This window comes from Anas platyrhynchos, chromosome 6 (assembly GCF_047663525.1).
Source record: "Anas platyrhynchos isolate ZD024472 breed Pekin duck chromosome 6, IASCAAS_PekinDuck_T2T, whole genome shotgun sequence".
In the NCBI taxonomy this organism is placed as follows: Eukaryota; Metazoa; Chordata; class Aves; order Anseriformes; family Anatidae; genus Anas; species Anas platyrhynchos.
In genome coordinates, this window is record NC_092592.1 from 37,997,220 (window position 1) to 38,020,403 (window position 23,184).

At 45.4% G+C, this 23,184-nt stretch overlaps 1 protein-coding gene across 2 annotated transcripts in view; it reads right to left on the reverse strand.

Annotated features, from left to right (window-relative positions):
• The window catches only part of CTBP2 (C-terminal binding protein 2), a 114,510-nt gene that overhangs the window by 82,298 nt on the left and 9,028 nt on the right, over positions 1–23,184 (reverse strand). The window contains exon 1 of one of the 2 annotated variants that reach the window (XM_072039904.1): positions 2,112–2,133. The exons of the other annotated variant lie outside the window; for it this stretch is intronic. The gene's annotated coding sequence lies outside the window, so the exon portion shown is untranslated. Of the gene's footprint in view, positions 1–2,111; positions 2,134–23,184 lie in introns of those variants that run through there. 2 annotated transcript variants of the gene reach the window in all.

The window sequence follows — 23,184 nt, forward strand, 5'->3', positions numbered from 1 at the left end:
AGGAAATTACAATTATGAATTATAGGGAATGTTTTATACATTAAGCTATTAGAATATCACATAGTTTTCACATTTCCAACCAATCTATATGGATAAGTATAGACATATATGTTACATGTGTCCACTGGTGAATTACCTTTGGAGACACAAAATGGAGAGCATCTCATATGAAATAATTAGGGTTTCCAGGTGTCTTTGTAAAATTGTAAGCACAAGCACAACAACCCTTCACTGGGAAAGAAAAGCAAAAAATTTTGAGAGATGAGGAAAAATAATGCAAATAACCAAAAGTCCTTGCTAGAAAGTGGCTGTTTTTTTTGTTCGTTGGTTTGTTTGTTTTTTAATTATTAGTATTTGGACTACAAATAAAAGGTCTTGCCACTACCGTAAGAGAAAAATATCCTCTTGCCTTACGGACCCCCAGTTGCAAGAAGGAAGACAACTGGTGTGCTACCAGCACACAGGCACTGAGACGGGGAGTGGAAGGGGGGAGGAGAGTTAATAAAATTCCTACCAGAAAACAGAAAATGAGATTAAAGGAGACATTTTGGCCATGAGGCCTTCTTTCGGCTGGAGAAGGCCTCAAAGCCAAAGTGTCTCTTCTAATCCTATTTTCTATTTCTAGAGTGCATTTTAATAACCCCTTTGTATATGGTACAATGACTTTAGCAAGTCCTATTTCAAGCAGATTTTCCACACTAGAAAGCAAAATGGGTTAAAATAATTGTACCGTACACCTCGCGCACGCGACACTTTGTTTAATCCAATGTCAAATACCGCAGCCACACAATACAGCACAATGTCCATTTACAAAAGCGCCTTTCACGATAAACAACCCAAGGCACTGTACGATAACGCACCCGGCTCCCTGACACCAACGGAGGGGCTCGAGAGCGGCCGCCGCCGCCTTGGCTTTTAGACGTGGAATTTGCTGATCCGATGTCACTGGGCAGAAAATTCCCCTGCCTTCAGGCAAAACTGTCAAAAGCTCTGGCACCTGCCATTTGCCATCAATGACCGTATCGCTAAAAATTGTAAAAAAAAAAACAAACCGAGGGTCTCCCTGGCTTGAAGAGCAGGAAGGAGGTCCTCAGCACACGGTGTGCATTCAGGTCACACCAGCAAAAGTAATGGGATAATAAGAGGTGGACCTGTTAGAGTGGGTCCTGAGGAGGCCATGAGGATGATCCGAGGGCTGGAGCACCTCTGCTATGAAAGTAGGCTGAGAGAGCTGGGGTAATTGGGCCTAGAGAAGAGAAGGATCTGGGGAGACCTTCTAGAGACCTTCTAGTACCTAAAGGGGGCCTCCAGAAAAGCTGGGGAAGGATTCTGTCAGGGGGTGTATTGAGAGGATAAGGGATAAAGGTTAGATTAGACATTAGGAAGAAATTCTTTACTCTGAGGGCAGTGAGACACTGCCACAGGCTCCCAGAGAAGTTGTGGATTCCCCATCCCTTGAAGTGCTCGAGGCCAGGCTGGATGGGGCTTTAAGCAACCTGGTCTGGTGGGAGGTGTCCCTCCCATGGCAGGGGGGTTGGAATTATATGGTCTTTAAGGTCCCTTCCAAGCCAAACCATCCTATGATGACTCTGTCAGAACAGCCACTTTAACACAGAAATGTGTTAAAGGAGCAGCCAACTGCACTGTGCTCACCAGGCTCCCAATACTATACCATCCTCTGACAATACGTCAAAAGGGTCCTCACCCCTCACTGGAAGGTGAGAAATTCCTCATGTACACAGATTCATCTGAATATAAAAGGCAAAAACTGCTGTAAAGAAGTGCATGTTAACAACCAGAGTGTAGTAATAACCAAAACAAGTGACACAAAGCAATTGACACAGACACATCTCTACTTTGGGGTAGGCATCCAGCGCAGAATCAGAATATCCTGAGTTGGAAGCGACCCACAAGGACCCTCGAGTCCAACTCCTGGCTCCACACAGGACCACCCAAAAACCAAACCAGCCGTCTGAGAGCATTGCCCAAACGCCTTTTGAACTCTAGTGGGCTCGGTGCTGTGCCCACATCCCTGGGCAGCCTGTCCCAGTGCCCAGCCACCCTCTGGGTGAAGAACCTTTTCCTAACACCCTTGCTGTAGGGACAGTTACCGTGTTGGGAAAGATGAGCTCCAGTCACAACGTGGGTCGTTCTTAGCAGATAGCTTCTCACAGCAGACACTGGAAGGAGAAGGGTGCTCCCATGAGCAGGAAGGTGGTGGGTCAGCCCATGGGTGGGTCTTTTGAAGGTCAAAGGGAAATGGTGGGCAGGGACATGGGAGCAGGACCACTGGTAGCATTGACCCACTGGGACCAGCAGGGACCCAGAGGCCCTGCATGCACCCATGCTCAGCCCAAGGCACGAGTCCTTTGGTACTTGGGGTGAAGCCAGGGACACACTTTTAGCCAAGTTGAAATGTCGAAATGGCGTCACGTGGAGTTTCTTGAGAAGGCTGCTACAGGCCCTGCAGCGACAAGCCCAGAGCAGCGGGGCCCTGCTGTGACAGCCTGCATCTGCCCTGAAGCTCAAGGGGAAAGTTCTTCAATAGCCAAAGCTACACAGGAAGAAAAGCCCAACAGCTTTGCATTCAGCTAAGTACAAAGAAATAAAAAGCAAAAAAAGAGTGTTTGGCTGTTACCTCAATATATTGATAACAAGTGTTCGACCTCAGACCAGGTCAGTGGTTTCGCAGATTGAGGCTTTGGTTTCCAGCAAATCTAAAGCAAGCAACGAAAAAAGCACTACTGAACAATAACGAAGAGGTGTTGAGTGCATCAGCTGAGCACCGCAGGAGAGACCTGGCTGCAGTAACACATAAAAATGAAAAAAAATCCCCAGGGAAGCTGAGCTGGAAGCACCAAGTGTCAGGGTACCTCAAGCAAGACACGAGCCCTGCAACCCCATGTGAAAGGCAAGACCAAGCTGGTTTATACCAAGTGAGGTGATAAGATGCTGGTCTAGCCATCCCCACATGGTGTTGCAGAATATCACAATATAAAAACGGAGCTATAATACTGCAAAGCATCAGAATCAGTGGTGTCCTACCCATAGACAGCATCTACAAGAACACCATTTGAAAAGAATTAGGATGTGGTCCAAGCAAGACAGACAGACATCACCAACCACCCAACTGCATACCGTGTCCCTGCCATAGGTGTACTCTGCACATGAAGACCACCAGCTACGTCTTGGTGGCACAGGCAGCAAAGCCACAGTGGATCTGATCAGTTTTTGGCAAATTTGATGGGGCTAAGGCAGAGGCAGCATCAGCTGCAGCTCTTCCACACCCATCTGAAAATAGCACGGTGAGCACCTGTACCTAAAACACTCACTAGTATCAACCTGTAGATACCAGAAAAGACACCAAAAGGCCCAACCACCTCTGTGGATACTGTAGAAAAAAAATATATATTTTAATTATTATAATAGCAGGATAAGTAAAACAGAAATGTTTCTACATCTCAGTGGTGCTCTGCTGTAGCCAATGCTCATGGGCAATGAAATAAAATAAAGCAGGTGAGAAACACCAAAAATCTATGTAGCATGAAATATCTAAGAGACTTGTTTAGTGAAATTAACTAGTAGTTTAATAGAAAAAAAGCTTGATGTATGAGAGTGCTCCAATTTCTTCATAGAAATTAACATTTCAATCCTGTTTTTATCTAGAAGTCATTAAACTGTGCAACATGAATTATTGGAACTGTAGCAGAGAATTAACTCTATTCATCAAGTAAGTCCAAACAGTTTAGAGTGCATCTGTAATGAAAAAATAGCTCCACATTTCTATCTCTTCTCATTAAAGTAAACCAGTTTTCCCTCTCTCAGTATATAAAACTGTCTTCTCCTCATGTAATTTATATTACCATAAGCCAGCTCACATTCTAAACTATTACACGCCTCCAATTAATTTTTGCAGCTTTTGCCTGAAAATTTAATGAGATAGTAGTGTATGAACCTGCTGACTCCAGATTACGTGTGTGCTTCCAATATTAATGTTGGCATAATAAAATAATCTGATACATACTTGATGAGAGCTTTTCACTATTGTGAGAGTAGTTAACGCAATATGTAAACCAATTCCACTGATTTTTCTTCCTCTCCCCTCCATGTTTTGGAGAAAAAAAGAAAAAAAATACAGCCAACCTGATCAGTCTGAAATTGAGGAGTCCCACATTAAGCACTCAAGGTGATGTCACGAACACTTTCCTGGATGCTTTAAATCAGCTGTTTACTACTCACCTATTAACATTTACGTTAAGGCTACAACCATTTCTAACCACATTTATTTTTGAATGCCAAAGTCCCTATTAAATAGATGTCATCTCTTTACCCTGCAGAAGGCGTATGTCCACACTGCACAGCCCACCTCCATCACCCCTCGTGTGCAAGCTAATGGTGGTCTGGACCCTGAACCCACCGCCTGCCCCACAGCTCATGTTTGGCAAGTGTGAGGAAGAGATGTGCAAGCTAGAAAAACTTCCACAGAGCTTCAAGATGCTCCAAGTAGTACTTGCATGCCCCAACTGCCTTGTAATAAATCTCACCAGCTGTCTACACACTCACAATGATCAAGAAATTAAGAGTTTCCACTTGTGCCAGGAAACTAAGATGGGTTCAGAGTCCCAAGTGTTTCCATGGCTTTTCCTTCTCTTTGCAGCTCATTTTATGGGGATAACTCTTATCTAATTTTGCAAACTGTTCTCCAGCATATTAGACAAATAACCTTTTCTTCAGAAGGACACATTCTTTGAGACTAAAATTAAAGGAAAAAAAATATAATATTGCTTTCCACTGTGACTTCAATTTTACTACCGCATATTGTGCATAATATAATTTTAATATCTATGTGCCTGAGAGAAAAATTGCCAAACACGATGCTCTCAGAGATCAAATAATTTTATACATAGGCTTAAAAATATGCATTTGGCATTATTTGGTACAGTCCTGAATTTATATTTACAGGAAACTGTAAACTGTTGATGGTGAATCATAGTCCCTGAAAACACTTATTTTGCACCAAAGTGATGGGTGGCAGAGCAGAGCCCAGGGAGCTGGCGCAGCCCAGAGATGGGCATGACACTCAATGGCAACACACCGAGATGTGCCGATCCCTGAAACTCACTTCTCTTCAACAAAAAGATGAACAAAGCAGTCTGACAAAAGGATGGAAGAAGGGACTGGCGGAGGTGGACACCAGGAGAGAGAACACGCTGCAAGTGCGGAGGCCAACTGCTGCACAATTTAACAGCTCCCAGTGGTTTCAAATCAATTTACATTTAAAATAAATGAATTAAATCTGATAATCTCTGATACCACTCAACCTATTTGCTCCAGGGCACTTAAATTCAAATATTCTTTGAGTTCTGAAAATAGGCTTTAACTAGGGTGACATACAAATGAAGATAAAGAGTACCGAAAATGAATGCAACTTCCCTGGTTTTTAGAAAAATCAAATGGCAAAAGCACTTCAGTGTTGTTCAAAGCATTTTGCTGCTGTAACTTTTGCCCTTTGAAGTCAATCTCTAAGGTAGGTATAAACAAACTATTTTGCTTTTCATGACAGAAATCCACAGCTCATCTACCCTGATGCCACCAAGTGAACCCCTCCATCCTCTCCCCAACCCCCTCGCAGCCCTCCCAGCACCACAGCAGGCAGATCCCCATCTAAACTAGATCATTGGACTGATCTTGCCCAAAAAATAACCTTCCTGGACAGAGCAGGTGGTTATGGCAGGAAGCCTACCCTCACACCACCCCACACCACTGCGGGCAGAAGGGGAGGAGATGCCATCGGCACCTAACCTTGGCTCTGGCCATTTGCCACCAACTTCTGTAAAACTGGGACCCATCCAAAGCACTCTGTGTATTAATATATACATGCCAAATATATATATATATATATATATATATATATATATGTATCAAATATTTGTGGTTTGCAACGTGCATGTTCCACATATACATATGCACATCTCCCTGCATATAAACACGTCTACATCTATAAGACCTTAAAAGACTCTTTCCAACATTTTCTTTTACAGATTTTAGAAAACTGACCTCATGCTTTTTAAAATTTTATTTAAACATGCATGCCCTTACACCTAACAATTCCTGCTGGTACCTTTGCACGTCAAAAGAAACAGGTAATTAAATTAAGAGACATGGACATTCTTCCTTTTCTCCTGTCTGTTCTCCTTGAATGCCATGCCAGATAGCAAATCAAAATCTGCATTTAAATAGAATATTTTTAATGTATGAAAGTGGGCGGCCCGAGGGTAAAGAGGTATTGCATTCACTCACCATACGCACAAAATTGCATTTAAAATGTGATACTACATTTTAAAAATTTATTGAGTATTTCCGTCATTCTAGTACTTCTGTTTTATTGTAACGAAATCTTCAGCTCCACAGAGATTTTTGTATCCAAGCACGCTAATAAAAATAACGTGATATTACATCATTTTATCAATTTAATCTCGAGAAAAAGGATGATATTCAATCACATCTCATAAGTCACCATCGCTGATAATTCCGGCCATTATTCAGTGCGAAACTCAAGCAGTCGGAATTCATTAACATAGGTTGCTGCAAATCTGCATTTTTAGACTTTGTCAGAAAACGCGGCCGCCCCAAACTCAGTGACCTGAATCTAACAGCCTTTCAGCCCAAATGGCCCCACTCAGCAGAGCTCCCTTACCCCTGTGTTTTTTCGGAGCTGGGATAAAGCTTTGCCACCCCTGACCAGGTCACGGTGGGGACACCCGGGAGGGATCGGCCGACCGGTGCTTGCTCCAGCCCCCGTCCCCACCGAGGTCCTGTGGGGTGGTGGGGGCATGCTGTGTCCCCATGGTGGCACCTGAGAAGAGCTGGGTGACACAGCAGGACCCACGGACAGGAGCTGCTCGCTCCCCGCGACACGAGGCAGCCTCCAGCAAGGAGGGGAAGAGTGAGAATGCGCTAGCGCAGAATGACATATGTTAGAGACGGGGTGTCACATCGCATCGGACGGGCGGTGGGATGACGAGGACAAAGCGGTTTTGACGCTGCATTATCAGGTCAGCACCTTCTGAAGGGGAAAAAAAAATGAAAATAATGCTTGCTTGTGAAAGAACCGCACGGAGAGGCTGCCAAGGCCATGGGGAGGCTGATGGGCACGATGGAGTCCCAGCCCTGTGTCACCACAGCCAACTGCACAATCCTACCGAATTCACCCAAATCAAGCTGTAGTTCAGCAAAACTGGCTTAATGAGGGCTTCTGCTCCCAGAGCACGCATGGGTGGAGTTGTCCTCCAGCCCCGGAGAGGCTCGGTGTCTCATTCTGCCACAGGCCCACAGCTCAGCCAGGAGCTGCTGCTCACCTAAAAACTTCACAACCAGGAGACATTTACTGCCTCTCTTCTGAGTGTTCTCCATTGATCTGGGAAAACTGGGACAAAAATAGCACTTTATTTCTAAACAGAAGATATTTTGCTGGCTGATGATCCAACTTCTCCATCGTACAGGCAACCTGAGGAAAGTTCATCTCATAGGGCCCCTTCTCATCACTGTACAAAGCGTTCGGTCATGGTACAAAAAGACACTGCTTCCTACTGCCACGGTCAGGTCTGAGCACCTACAATGCTCCCAGATGGAAAAGAGAACTTGGTGGCTTGTGCTGTACCAGGCAAATACAAAATTCATCCATTTCGTGCCCTGGCTGACCGCTGCCTGTCGCAACAGGGCATGGCCGCAGCTGGTGGCCACATCGCTGGGGACTACGCCCTGAGATCTGCTGCAGCTTTCCCTACAGAAGACCCACCTATATTTATCTACGGCTCAACACACCCTTGCAAACACAGACGTTTCTCCAAGAGTACTTAGCAAGTTATAAAAAAAAAAAAAAAGAAAGAAAAAAAGCCTGACACACGGAATTAATGGAAACAAAGAGGTTACAAGAAACTCAAACACAGGAGAAGCCCACCTGTGCCCCACAGCCAGCAGCAAGGAGTGCGGGGGCCAGGCCAGGAAGGGACCAGCACCAGGGACATGCAAACCCCCAAACACAACACAGAGATGCACTCCCCAACACCCTGTCCATCAGAAACACATCTCCTGAGCGAGCAGCTAGAGCCCGCAGCCCAGTAAAACCCCACCAGCGTGATTCATCACCGACAAACACTTGAGTTTTTTCAGAAAAGTCCTTTCGTCCATTTATAATCACTGACACAAACCTACAGCGAAACTCCGAGAGCGGCAAGGTGCAAGCTAATATGAGACAGCAGACGAGGCTGTTCCATTTCCAGAATAAAATGGTAATGTGCTGTTGGTAGCGAGCGGTACATTGTTTTAACGTGTTATGATATTTATAAATATATGAAGTTTAAATAATCAGATGACAGAGAGTTCCTTTTCATCTACTGAATGTTTATTATTCTTCACACATTAGCACTTTTTCCCCCAAATGTTATATCTTCTGCCATTTATAATTAATTTTAACAGCTTCTGCAACTTATCCCACAGGTTGTTGCTGTTTCTTTTAAACAGCGTGCTGCTGAGAAATTGATTTGTTTGCTCCGTATGCCTACAGAAATCACATTATGAAATATGCATAAATGTCATTTCTTGGGCTGCTTCTGAGGATTAGCTGAGAAGAAAAGCTTGCTTAGAAAAAGAAAGAAACAAACAAACAACAAAGGGAAACTTAACACTTAAACTCCGCTGCACCGCTGGCCAAAAGTGGGCTCCTGCACCTGCCCTGCCATGCCCTCTGCTCTGTGAGCCCAGCACGAAGATGCAGTGAGATGCTTGTGGCTACCCAGGGCAAATTCTGTGCCAGGACGCCTGCTCCAGCCCCGCCACAGCCCTGTGAGCTGGCAGGTAATTCCTCCTGTTGTTGCAGAGGCCCCAAATGGAGGTGCCCCCACCCCAAAGATGGGTGCGGCCTGGGGGCAGCCAGCACCCCGACGTGCTCCATCAGGCTGGGAAGAGCCGGCAGGAGGCTCCCACTCAGCAGGAACCACCTCCTCTCTCTGTAAACAAGTCCCTGCAAACATGCCGAGGAGTTAATGGAACTAATTAACGTGCATCCAAATGCTCTGGCACCCGGAGGAAACGAGAAGCCCCGAGGCGAGCCGCGGGGCAGGCCGCACGTGCTCCACCACCACTGCCTGGAGGTCTCCACACTGGGCCAGCAGCACAGGAGGACCGTGTGGTGATGCTGTGGGATGGGAGGGCTGGTCACCTCCCTCAGCTCCCAGCCCTCTGACATCTCTGCCTTTCTTCAATGGTGTCAGAGAAGGGGCAGGAGCTGCCTCCAGCAGGCCCCAGATGCCCTCCTTCCCTTCTGACTGCTCCATCTCCACGGATGCGGACATCCCAACCAACTGCACTGCATTTAGAGTTTTGGCTGCACTGTTTCTGTACATATACATAACCTAGCAGTATTTCCAACAGCCATCATTCCATGCACGTGTATGGATCGTTTGTTCTACCAGAGCACCTTCTGTGGTATCTATACCAAACACCTCAGTGATATGGTTTAGTGGAGGACTGGTTAGTGTTAGGTCAGAGGTTGAACGTGGTGATCTTGGAGGTCTCTTCCAACCTAGGTGATTCTGTGATTCTCTGATCTCACCAGCCCTCTCCCAGGCACAGCTGCTGAGAGGCCCTGCAGATGTTTCCCTTCCAAGGCTCAAAACCCCCACAGGCCGCGGGGACATCACAGAGCTCATAGGTGACACCCAAAATAGCCAGGCTTGCAAGAATGGTGTTATTACTAAAAGTACGGAACACAACATGTGCTCCCACACACCCTGTTATCCCAGACCAGGAAAACACAGCATTCACCCCACCAAAAATGAAGTTCTCGTGAACGTGCTCACTGGGACCAGAGCGGGACCGTGCTGCGATGTGAGCCCCGCGGGGGCGGCAGCCGCACGCATGTTTAATGGATGTGATGGCAGACTGAGAGGGAAGGCATCTTTCCCATGCTATCTCCCACCGCTAAACATACCGAATGACAAGTTCTGAAATGCAAACCAGATATTTTTCTCGGAGACTTCGTTAGACACATCACTCTCCTGTATTACTATAGAGAGCTGTCAAAACAGCCGGGTGGCAAAGCTCTCCCATAGACACGCAGAAGTATAAATTGTCACCATATAAAGTAAATTCCATTAACAGCTACATAGTCATTATTTTGCATAATAAAAGTAAAGGCTCTTTACTTGTGATCTGCGTATTTATGACCATCTAACCAACAAGCACTTTCTCTTTTCTGACGCCTTTGTTAAAATTACAAGATAATTGGTTGCTGTTGCAGATATTAATGTCTGATAACAAAGTGCCTAAGGCAGGAAATTTGAAGTGGTGGTGAAACAGCACTACTGACAAAGCAGGAACTCCTGCTCTCAAAGGATCAAGCAATCCAACTCAAATAAAACAATAATTTTTAATTTCTATCATCATATCCCATTTTTTGAATTAATCATATTGGAAGCTCTGTTTAACATTTTTTAAAAATATTTCTGTTTATCCTGGCTATCAAAAAATAACAAGAGGCAATTCAAGCACTTTTATGGGTGAGGTGCTGAGAGTTATCAGAGGATCAGTGACAGGTCCTGAGATAACCTAGGTAACTTCTCTGCTCCAGAAACAAATGTATTCCTAGCCGTAGGGTTTAACCAAAAAATGAATGATTTTAAAATAATATGAGTTCCTTAATAATTACTGTCAATGCATCACAAAAATGCCTACATTTACAGAATATGTCCATTTCAGTTGGAAGCATGAATGATTCTGTACACAAATACTCCGTGCTCCCCTCGTTTACACACAGTTGTGTTTATGAATAAAATTGCAGCTTGAAGTCTCAGCCACGATGAGCAATTCAGAAACTCACTGCTCATAAATATCATGCCAATTGAAGCAAGCTGGTTTAGGGATATTGTATATTATTTATCACAATTCAGCCTGTCATGGAATTAAGCACATTGAGCCAATTTCAACATGAACGTCAGGGGAAGGAGAGATTACATTCAAATTAATAAAGTGGCTTTTAAAGCAAAACAATGTCTTCCAGTATAGTCTGCTCATGAACTGACCATCGATGTAAACACGAAATTTTCATTTAGCCATTCTGCACCCTTCTGGTCCTCCTTTCCCACCTGGCAAGAACTATGGGGCATTTCTTGCAGCAACTCGAAGAGACCTGGCAATTGTTAAAAAACTCGAAGGGCAAGTCCCCAGGATGGAAATAAGAAATCTCACACAAACATCTGTATCTGCAATTACAAAGGATTCCCTCTACCATCGTTCACTTTTAGTTTTTTAATTATTATTCTGTGATGGACACTATACCATTAATTTAATTTCAACTTACATTTCCTATTAGTACAATCTACCAAGCTATCTCTACAGCAGTAGCAAAATCACTTTTCAGTGTGCTATATCACTTCAGAGTTAATTACGTGTATTTTGGTTTTGATAAATGAAAATACGGGACATGATTAATTGAAGGACAATCAATATGATCCAGCTATTAGACAGCTTGATGAGGTATCCAATGTATGCATATAATCTATAGTAATCAGCTAATTGAAGACCGTGTGCTAAAAAGATTTTAGGAAATCCCTGCTTCACATTGAAAAATATCCCAATAAAATGGATGAAGAATAATGGTCACAAGACCCATGAAGGTTTAAGTCCTGTTTCTGTTTCGGTTGTTTCTGCACAAAAAATTTGCTTCACTGGCTTAAAACCACTTACTGAGATAAAATACTGAAAGCAAAATGAATTTGGTAGGGGAATCCTGACGTGTGTTTCTTATTTACATCCACCCAAACTCCTTTAATTGTATTTTTCTAATGCTTCCTGATTTCTGGAGCTGCCAGAGATTGTTAAAACAGTTTCATTAAAAACACTCCATTTGTCTTGGTTTCGTCGCATACCAGATCAAATTAAACAGTCAAGTAGTAGAACAAACAAACCCTTTCCATCTCTTTTGACGTGAAACCGAGTGTGCAAAAAAGCCGTACACGACGCTGGGTCACCGCTGTGAGCATGTCGGCCACATCTGTACCTCCAACGAAGAGCACAGGGATGGAGAAAATAATCAGTAAGCGCAAAGTTGCACATGTTTAGAAAAATATGGAAGTGGGGAACGCAATCCGTAAGTCCACGGTATGTAAGTACTATTAGCATAAATGCTGACAACTGTTAATCTACTGTAACCCTGATTAATGGTTGCAGTTGTCCATTAATACCAGGCATTTTAACTTACTACTAAAATTGATTAGTCAGTTAAGAATTCAATCCTAACGTTCAATAAAGCTGCACTTTCTCTGCAAATGCAGGATGAAACGAGGTGATGCATTTAAGAGCGCTCCCGTGTGTTGCGTGGGGTGCGCTCTGTGCTGTGCCCAGCTCCACGGCCGTTCTCCTGGCTCCATCCTTGTAACACGAGGATGTTACACAGGGAGTGCTCTGCATCCACATCTTCAGGAAGGACAGGGACACTACGGGAGAAATGGGGCAGAAAAGGCCATGCACCCAGTCCTCTTTCCACAGATGCCATCCCACAAACGACCTCCTCGGTGCCAGCCTGCGTTTCTCCCCCTCTTCCAATCCCTAATTTCTATTACTGTCATTTTCCTCCCCCGCCTTCCTTCGTGGCACTAACTGTGGCCCATCACGCACTGGCCGAGCACCGAGGGGAAAGTGTCAGCTTGCTGCAAGGCTGTTGTCCTTAGCACATAATCGGAGCGTACAGTATTTCGCCTGGCATTACCGTGGCACTGCGCTGTTCGCAGCACCATAGTTACAGATCTCCGAGCTTCTGCTGCAAACCTTTCCTTCCAGGGGGTCCTTTGCCATGGAGACTTCAAATACTTGAAGCTTGCATTTTGCATCCAAGTATCGGGCCGTGGGCTGCCCCTGCAGCCTGGCGGCTACCAGGGATGCCAGGAAGGAAAGCCAGGAGGCAGCAGCCGGGCGGAAGAGATGAACGCTCGCTGCCAAAAGCTGGGGCGAACGCAGCCCCTCGGCCGGGCACGAGTTCGGCTCTGCAAATCCACCCAGGGCTGTATAGCCAGAGTTAAAATACAGGACAGAATTTTTAAAAAAGCAGCTGTTGTCAGAGAAATACCTTTTAAGAGCCATCTTAAATTAATCTTAGACAAAGGAGCTATTTTCTAAACAGGTAAAGCTGGGCGAGTATTTTCTAGGCATCCTGTGCCAAGGGTCAGGCTGTTTAGAGACAAACGCATCAGACTCTTTCTTGGAATGATGGGTAACCCTAAAAATGCCAGCTAAAAAAATAATACCGAAAGTAAGGAAAGAACATGCTACTGTCAGTGACTAAACCCCCAATCTATGGGCCCTGGTCCAACCTTTGCATGTTCCCAGAGCCGCGGTACCCAAAAGGTGCTCCGCAAACATCTTCCTCCAGCTTCCCAACCACCAGAAGCCCCAGGAGGCTGAACAGTGATTTGGAGCACGCAGGGCGTGCAGGAGCGGAGCCTGGGATGAGATGCACACTTACGCTGTTTTCAATTAACATTTTTTAAGTGCTGTTGAAAGCAGACTGAAGGGATGTGGGACCGGGCTGACCACGCGATGGTCCTGTTCCAGCAGCATCCAGCCAAAGCCTTCTGAAGTTAACTCCAGGGAGGTGGGAGCAGTGTAAAGACTGCGTTTAGGTGAATTTGGGATTTCTGCCCACGTGGCTTTCACCACAGGCTGACCCAAAAGCAGGTTTGGAGCCAGGCAGGCAGCAGCCCAGCTCTCTCACAGACCCACCACCTAAGGTTGCAGGTGAACCCTTCAACAACATCAGTGTCTGTCAGGCTACCCTTTAAGTATTAACATATGGGGGAAATGCCTAATAGCTTAATATTATTGTGTGTGCGTCTGAAATATCACTCCATAAGGCCTCTTATAGAAAACATTAAACCTGGTTAATAGGAGACATTTGAGCAGAGTCAATTATTTTGCAGTAATGCTTCATATCAAAAGAGGTATTTTAAATTTGAAAAGTATGTGTTGTCACAGCAGAACTATTTACATATGCAAAAGCACATTTGCTTTGAAAATAAGTTACAGAAACAATAAGTACAAATGCAAAATTAGCTTTTATTCAGCAAAATGCTTGAGAGCTAATCCTTACCATGGTTGTAGATAGACATACTCACAACACTACGCTGAAGGTCCTATCAACACTTCATTATAAACTTCTCCCCTTATATTCAGGGAATTAGAAAAATCTTTGCCCGGAGGGGATTGTTTTCATAAACTCAGTGCACAGGGGTCTCGGTACAGGAAGGAATGTTTATGGAAAATCTGAGATTAGAACATTTCAAACTGGCTGGTTTCAAGTTGCACACATGTAAAGCTATAAATAGCAAGCAAAAGACGTGTATGAAAACTGAAGAAAATAACACTATGCAAAAAAAACCAAATTTGTCAGTTCTGATGGAAAAATGAACAATTTTCCTATTTGACTAAAAATCTAATTTACTGTCGAGCCATTCCATTTTGCTGTCGGATTGCTACAGCTGTTATCTCCCGGATCTTTTAATAACAACTCACATCTCCAGCACCACGTGGGGTTCTCTGGGATGGATTTTTGGGCTGAGCCTCCCAACAACTTCCCCAGGAGCAGTGACCCATCTCTGCTCTTTGGGAGTGCATTTTGACATGTGAGCTGGAATTAAAATATAACCCCAAAATTTCAAAGTCCTTAAGAAACAGTAAGACTCAGCTGCCACCGCAAGGTTATGTTGTGCCGTGGTGCAGAGGATCCGTCCATACACGCTCAGCAGACACAATTTGTGCCCCAACAACTACAGGCTGAGACAGCACTGTGACCTACCTAGCTCCTCCCCGAGTACTAGCTGTTAATAATAACATTATAAACCTTTGTAATGAGAGGAGAAAGCCTGGCTTGGAGAAAAGGCGATGATAGTGGGATGGATCAGGTCAGTGGGATGGATCAGGTCATTGTGGGTGTTCTCCCTGCCCAGCTCTCCAAGACATTTCCCATGGCTGCTGGATGGTAAATGACCTGCACAACCAACCCCCATGCTTCCATGGGCTGCTGGCTCCAGGAGATGCTCACAGCTCATGATTTCACCTCCCCGAGCTCCATGCAGCTCATGCAGGGAAGGTGCCCTGGTCTGGTGCCGCGTCTCCATGGAAAAACTTCTGCCTCCTCTAGGTGCGTGCTGCAGGTCAGGCGTGGAGCCCAGAGGAACCATCGAGCACTGAAATGCATCAAACTGCCATGAAAACCTGTGCTGGTTTTGCTCGTTTTTGTCTCCCCTGCCTTCAGCTAGTTCCTACTCTACAGGTTGCTTGCAAAATTCTTGTGTGGCAGTGGCTGGATTTACTGTTCGCACTAGACTTCAGTTTTGTTGTTACAGCATGCAAAATATTCGGCACGAGCAAAAATGTGGATTTTTGCACATACTTGGCTGTTCTGTACTGAGTATGGCAATCGTAGAATGCAATCCTGGTGGGGAAACGAAGACCACGGATAGTAGACAGTGAGTCAGTACGAGCTTAAAAGAAAGACAGCAATTAGGACTAATGGGTGAATTATATAATACAACAGTTAAAATAATTCTGGCTGACTCAATTGAGACTGTCCTACACCCCACCGCATTAAGGTTTTGGCCAGTGTACAGTGTGGAACTGCAATCTACCGAAATCTCGTTAGCTCAGCTAACTAACTGCAGTTTGCCTCCACTTACTTATAATTTTAGATTGAAACCCTCTGCAGCAGAGCACATGCGGGGTGAAAACAAATTTTAAACATTACGCTTTGCTGAAATGCACCGCCAGTATGTTTTCTTTAGGAAGGAAGGAGCAGGGCGGCTTATTTTACTTAGAAAATGAAGTTCTCAGGATGTTAATATCTCAGGGCAACCTCTGCTTTTGCAGTTCGGAGTAAAGGGTGCGGGGACCTCGTGCTGACGTCTGGATGTCGGTATTGCAGGGCTCCTCAGAAAATCCTGCTGACACAGCTTCCTCTTCATCTTTGTCTCATATCAAGTTAGTAGTCAATGTGTTATTTTAACTGCATGACAACAACTATACAGAATGTCAAATAGTTACCTTTTATCTGGAATTTTATTCCTGCCATATATTTCAACGGAAATATACAACTTAACGTTGCGACATATTTCATGCTGAAATGGATAATAATAAAAAAATCTATTGACTGTGCATTTCCCCTAAACCATAAAGGGGCAATACATTGAAAATCTGTACTGTTTACTACTTGCTGTCTTTCAGAATCTCTACACCAATCTACTGTGCTCGTACTGTAAATATGGCTGGCAATATTTTCAAGGTTTTTTCCTTTTCAGAAAAAAAATAAAATATAAATATAAAATATACCTCTACCTAATCCAGAATGTTCCACCCAGCTCAAGTTACAGGTCAAGCATGGCAAAAAGATGGAGATGGAGGACAAAGCCTTCTGACCCCATTTTGACCCCACCACATGGGTCCATCACCCTACAGAAAGGTGCTTTCAAGTCCTAGGCCAGGGGCAAGTCATGATTGGGATGAGAGATTTTACACTGGCAGGAAGAAAAAACACCAAAACCTTTCTTATCTCCAGTATTATTTCAATATTGGGCCAACACTGGATGTACAGTGACTGAGGAAGGCTGAGAAAAGATTCAGGACCCCCCCTTGGGGTCTCAGAAAATGCGTACCCCTCACCTGCCCAATGCGATGTGATCCCGAGTTCCCGTGTGCCTTCAGGCAGACGCCCTCTCCCTTCTAAGGCAACTGCAAACCAGGAAAGAAATATTCCCTGTCCTTTTCAGTACACACGTCAGCTGGATAATTGCCTAAATTACAGCTTTGTCAATATTAGTTCGTTCACTCAACCTTTCTTCTTCGTAAGGGAAAAAACAACCTAAAGCTGAAGGGCCCAAACTCTTCCAGAGCCTTGGGTCTACCCAAGGATGACTCTTCTTCAAGGGAGGGCTGGTGGCCTGAGCTGCCACGTTCACCATTCCTACATGGAGCAGTCTCCAGGACTGTTTTATTTTATTTTTATGTATACGATCCTTGTTTAAATTGGCTTGGCTTGGGCATCTCCTACATGAATAAATACATATGAACATATGCTTTGGGAACATGGAGAGGACAGAGAAGTTTTAGGAGATGGTCAGAGCCTGACCCACCCTACATGAAGGTCTTCTGACCCTTTTTCCAGGTAGAGGATGGATTTAGCTGAGGACAGTCAGTGTTTCTGAGTTTTGCTCTCCAAAATTCATTCCAACTCTGCTTGCTCCATCCTTGCTGTGCACACCTCTCTTCTCGGGAAGACTGGAGGTATCTCCACCTACCAAATAAATGATCGGTGCCCTCTGAGGCATCCTGAGACATTACTTCCCTCCTGTAGAGGAAACTGCCAGCAATGTCACTGTGCTCTCTGCTGCTCCTTGGATTTTAGAACCTGGACAATGCCCTGCAACCTGCCAGAGCTAATCAACAGATGCCTGGTCATCCTGAAACATCCAGATACAAGAGGGCAGGGCATGCTTACAGGTTCACCAAGCCCCTCTGTCCTCACACCCACGAGGTACAACTCAACAGTTCCAGCCTTTTTGGGGACAAGTATGAGCTTCACATCTGTATTTGCTCAGCAAATACACAAAGCTTGCAGGCATTGAAATAGAAACGAGGTGAAATAGCTGAATTCCCCAACGGTGCTTTTTGGATGTTGATTCCCTTCCTGTTGCTTCCTCTCTTAGCAAGAAGCCCAAGCCCCAAGACACCGGTCTACCCCCTGAGTGTGGCACCACCAGATGACACATGCTTACGGCCAGCTCTTGCTCTTGGGACTAACCTGGGATTACTGCAAAATTTCCTTCCCGAAAAGCAGCCCATCCTCGCAGGCAGCTGGAGCACAGCCCTCACCCTCCTGACAGCAACGTAGCAGAGGACAAGCGAGGATCTCATCCCCAGCTGTCCTGCACCACCACCCGGCTCCTCCACAGCATCTACACCTCCTGCTCCACCACCATCCTACCGACCCAAGGGCAGCTCAGTGCAGGGCACAAATACCTGGCGGTAAGGAGATCCAACCAGGAGCCCAGGGCTAATTCTGAAAGGAGCTGCAAAACGGTTGTGCGATGATTTATTCAAGAGATTCTGCAGTTCACCAACTTTGCTAAGCTTTGGAGATGGGAAAAATGTAACAAGTGAGTCTCTTGCATGAATAAAAAATTACATTTTACATAAATTAAATATATAATTTGATTAAACATGTTTATGCCTTTGCAGTGACATTTAGAATAGGAAGTATTCATTTTCTGTTTTGAAAGGAAAAAACTCTTTCAAATGTAATTTGAAGCTGTCAAACCAATCTTCTTTACAGATCTTTTAAATGTCACATACCTTCGAAAGGGGATGGCAGATTCCTTTTAAATATGCAATTGCAAACAGTCCAAGCAAAATCAAGAATTTATTAAAATATGCTACTGACATTTATACTGATTAAGTATAGCCCTTTCCTCACTCCCTTTCGATAGACTCCCTTACAAAAGATGTGTCACAACAGCTCACATTAACGCCGTCCTCGCTCTAATTCCACCACACACAACCAGCAAAATCCAGCTGCAGGAAAGACCCTGCCTCCTGTTCTGCAGGGGAACTACTATGAACTTTGTTGCTTTACACCAAGTACTGTGCTTTTTGATGATTTCTTACCAACATGCCTGAAATTTATAACCAAAAATATTAACTGCACTTACCTTAAATCAAGTGCAGCACTATACCTAATGGCTTTAAATGGAGGAGTGTATTAATCATAAGCATAAAAAACCTACTGCGACTCCTTTCAGACAACTTCGCATTAGCAACCCGTATGTTTTGTTTTATAATCACAGCATCTATCCCTAGGTTACTTATTATTCGTCCCAATTAGAAAGCATTTTTTTTTCTTTCCCTCTTCTTTTAAGGAACAGAGAAGAGAAATAGTGGAAAAAACTCTCAGCTACTGGTTGATGTTGAAGCGCAGCAACGACGGCATCTCCCATTCTCAGTCACTTCCCACTGACATAGTGGACATTTTAGGGTCGTTTTATTTTTTTAGATGGCAAAGAATTTAATTATTATTTCTCCTCCCCTGTCACTAGGCCAGTGAACTGCATGGGCATAACTCTCATTAGCATTAATGGAAATCCCCACTGTAAATTCTCCCCCGTGAAGCAACATTAAGAGCAAGGCCATCCTCAGCAAGCACACTCAAATTGGAAAATAAAATATACCTCCCATTTCTCGCTACCACCACAGGGAAAATGTAATGAAGTGCAAGAGATTAAGCCACAACTCCTATATCAAATCTTCTTTGTACTCTATAATTACTCAACAGAACGTACACAACGGTTGCTCCTTGATGATGAGAATTTGTTGCACGTTATTGAAAGACTTTATCCTAATGCTCTCAACTTTCTGGTGCATAACACCACAAATTATAGCACAGCCATCGTGACATAAATCACGGTCGCCACCAGCGCTGGCTTACTTAAAGCTTACGCTCTGTATTTAAAAGCAGAGAAGTATTAGTACTGCAGAAGGCATGTCAGCGCCAGGCAACGGGGACACAAAACAGCTCAGTGCTGAGCGCACCGCAAAAGGAGTCCAAAGCAAGCTGGCCTGAAAATAGCCAGGATAACAGTATAACAGTCTAGTGCTTTTCTCTGAGAGCTTCCAAAGACCCCCTGGCTGACGCAGTAACCTCGAGGCACGGCTATCCTGCCAAAGGCACTGCAAGCAGTGCTCCTCTTTCCTCTTGGTGCAGCTCGGTCCTGCAGCATCTCCCTGCAGCCGGCAGCACACACGGGGCTCTCACACTACAACACGCTGGAAAGGGTGGTTGGTACTTTACAAGACAACTCCACACGCGCTGGAGTGGAGACAAAATCATCTCTCAGTCTGAAGGAACTATAAATACCAGGGCGTAATCTCTCCGCCAACAGCTCCTCTTCGCTTTATGGATCTTCTGTGGGTCGAGCTCTTCCAACGCGTTCTGCTGATACAATGCTGATGATCAGTGTAATAAATGTAGTTTAAATAAAAGCTCTGGAAGCTTAATATAGCTGTAGTCAAGCACATCACTTCTTACGGGTTTCTCAAGGAAATAAGTCACGGCTGCACCCATCAGAGCTCCTTCTATTGCTCCCCCCTGTTATTATCTTCTGTATGACTCACGTCACTGGAGAAGATGCTGACACCCGCCACACTGCTCTCACCTAGACACATTCAGCACCAAATAGGTCCCTTCCGACCCCTACAATTCTGTGATTCTGTGAAATACACAAAGCCCACTCCAAACAGGCCACTCAGCTTTGGTCACTTCTGTCCTCATTGACTGGTGGAGCCCAGTCCCACAGTCTACAGAGCTGACCAGCTCAAGAGTTAGGCTTTCCTAACATTTAAAGTAACTTCAGTCAGTCCCTGGTACCTCCCAAACCTCTCACAGGTTTTGTCTGTGGAAGTGGGTGGTCTGGGCCTCCTCTCCCCTGCTGCCTTTCTGAAGCGAGGCTGGAAGAACTATACACCAAATAATTTTTACACCTTCTAACCCAGAAATTACACTTGCACAGGCTTATGCAAGCGTAGCATTACAGAGTCATTTAGGGTGGAAAACACCTGCAGGATCACCGAGTCCAGCCATATCATCAGCCACAACGTCATGAAGTCCAGCCATAAACGTTGCTGTAAGCGTGGCGATGTGCTGGGCTGCTTTCTGGTCCGTAATTTTTTCCAGCCACTGTCAACACCAGCACAGCACTGCTCGGAAAAGGTCCAAAATCCATCTTAAGCGTGTCCAGAAACCAAAGAGAAGGAACATGCTGCCCCCGGCTATGCTGAGGGCTTGGAGCTGTGCATGGAGGAGCTGGGTCCTTTGCTCATCCATTTGCGTCATCTCACGTAAGCAGGATCTCAGCTTCCACCTTACAAAACCGTCAACCATGGGATGATCAGAAAGCTTGGGTGGGTTGGGTGGAGGCTGGCTGGCACCACAAGCAAAGCAGGGGGGTCTCCTTGCCGCACCAACTGAGCATCCAGAAGTGCAAGGAAGAGGAACCAGGCTGAGTAGCAGGTGCTCTGTGAGCCTGCTCTGTCCAACTGTGCCAAAATTTGGCATTTTGGCAGCTGGGAGTCTGGTCCTTGGCTGCCTGGTCAAACACTTACACCCGAGGTCCCCAGGAGGGCCTCAACACAGAAGACTGCTCTCTTCACGACACTTCTGAAAAACCCAGGTACCAATGCTGACAACAAACCTGCCTGCTTATCTCCAATCACAAGCACACTGCTAATTTCATTTCAAGATCATCTGAAGAGCCCAGGGTGTTCAAACATGGATGAGATGAGACCCGAATCAAGGGCCTACAGCTGCGCACAGCGCACTGCTGCTCTCCCACCCCCTTCACACTCCACACCTTTGTACAGCTCTGTACGGGAACAAGGTGAAAAAACATGAGTTTGACCGATGCCAGAGCTGAACGGGGACCAGTAAGAAATGCAGTTTGGGGCCAAGCCACTGCAGTGCTGTTGTGGCTGTGAGGTGAAGCCTTGAAGGCCTCTGACCACCAGCACGGCCGCCACCGGTGTCCCCGACCCGGCCCAACAACGTGGGCACTGCTCCCACCTCCATGTATCCCACACAACTTCGCTGAGAGCCTGGGAGGGAACACTACAGGAAGGCACGGCAAAAATGGGGTGGTATAAAAACACAGTGCAAGTGCCTGCGTGTCACATCATTAGTGCGAACACACGGGGACCACGCTCCTGGTCCTGAGCACAGCGTGCCCAGTGCTGGGGATCCGCTTGCTTGGGCCTGGCAAAGCGATCGCTTCCTGCACTCCACAGCGCTCACAAACCTGGTACCCTTTCCTTTTATTCTTCCTGTCTTTATTCTATTTATTTATTTAGCTATCCAACGTGAAAGGCCATAAATCGCGCTGCTACTTAAGTCACAGGGGGAATTCCTTTAAACATAAGGAAAATCTCATAAATAACTTCCTGCAGTCAACAATGCATTCATTTCCTTCTCTGCTTTTAGCCTAATCTCCCAGCTAACAAATCAAATCAAGAACCAAAATGTAATTACTCCATTGTGATAACCATCTCCTTATACTCAGAGCATACCTTTGTTTATTTCTTCTCGAATTAAAATCACCACTGAGGCGTGGGCAGGGGAGGAAGGGCGCGGAGGCACCGATAACGGGGCACGGTGGGCACGGGCTCGCTTCTGCTCGACCAAAGCCCCTTGTCTTGGACAGCAGTCACGCCGGTGGCTGAGGTGGTGGAAAAACCCACGCCACACCCTGAGTAGACTCATTTTATATTAGCAGCATGCATGACACAGTTTTCAGGGCAATGAAGTGCAGGAGATTTAAAAAATATCTGATTGTCACCTCGGGACAACTCCCCCAAACTTGCCAGCAGCGATGAGACTGCAAATAAAGTCAGCAATTACCCTTACGCTGACGTCAGGGGTTAGGAAACTCTTTGCAAAATGCATGTGTATAGGGCACACAGGGCCAGCAGGTATTTCACCCTCCATGAGATTTGCTGCTGAGGGGAAAAGAGAACTGCAGCCATCCCCGTGCATCTGGTGCTGGGGAGGATGGGCATGGGAAGAGGTGCTGCGGGCACCCATCTGTACACATCTGCCTGACTGGAAGGGGTGCAGAGCATGGATGTGGGTCACTGGGGGCCAGGCAGCATGGCTTGGCTGTGGACAGCCACCGAAATTACAAGCAGGCATCCATTTGTCAGCAAAATGCTGACATTTCGCATTCCCCCGCTGCTGGGAGCTCCTGGGTAGGGCCCTTGTGCAGCAGGAGGAGTGCCCCAGCTTCTCCCTTCACATGGCACATGGCTATCCCAGAAAGAAATTTATTTTTTCACACCTTTTCACCTGTCTGCCCCTCATTTCCAGTCCCAGAAAGAGCTACAGGACATGCAGCATCGTTACACCACCGAGGAGTTACTTGAACGCAGCAGGAAAATTTAAAATTTCAGCTGCATACACATGAAATAAATGTATATTTTATTTGATTTACTGCGATACTTTTCTTCCATCTCTTGAAAGTAATTTTTCTCTAAAGCATAACTGCTTAATTGGCAAGTGTACAAAATATAATTACACTGCATACAAGTTACAATATTGCT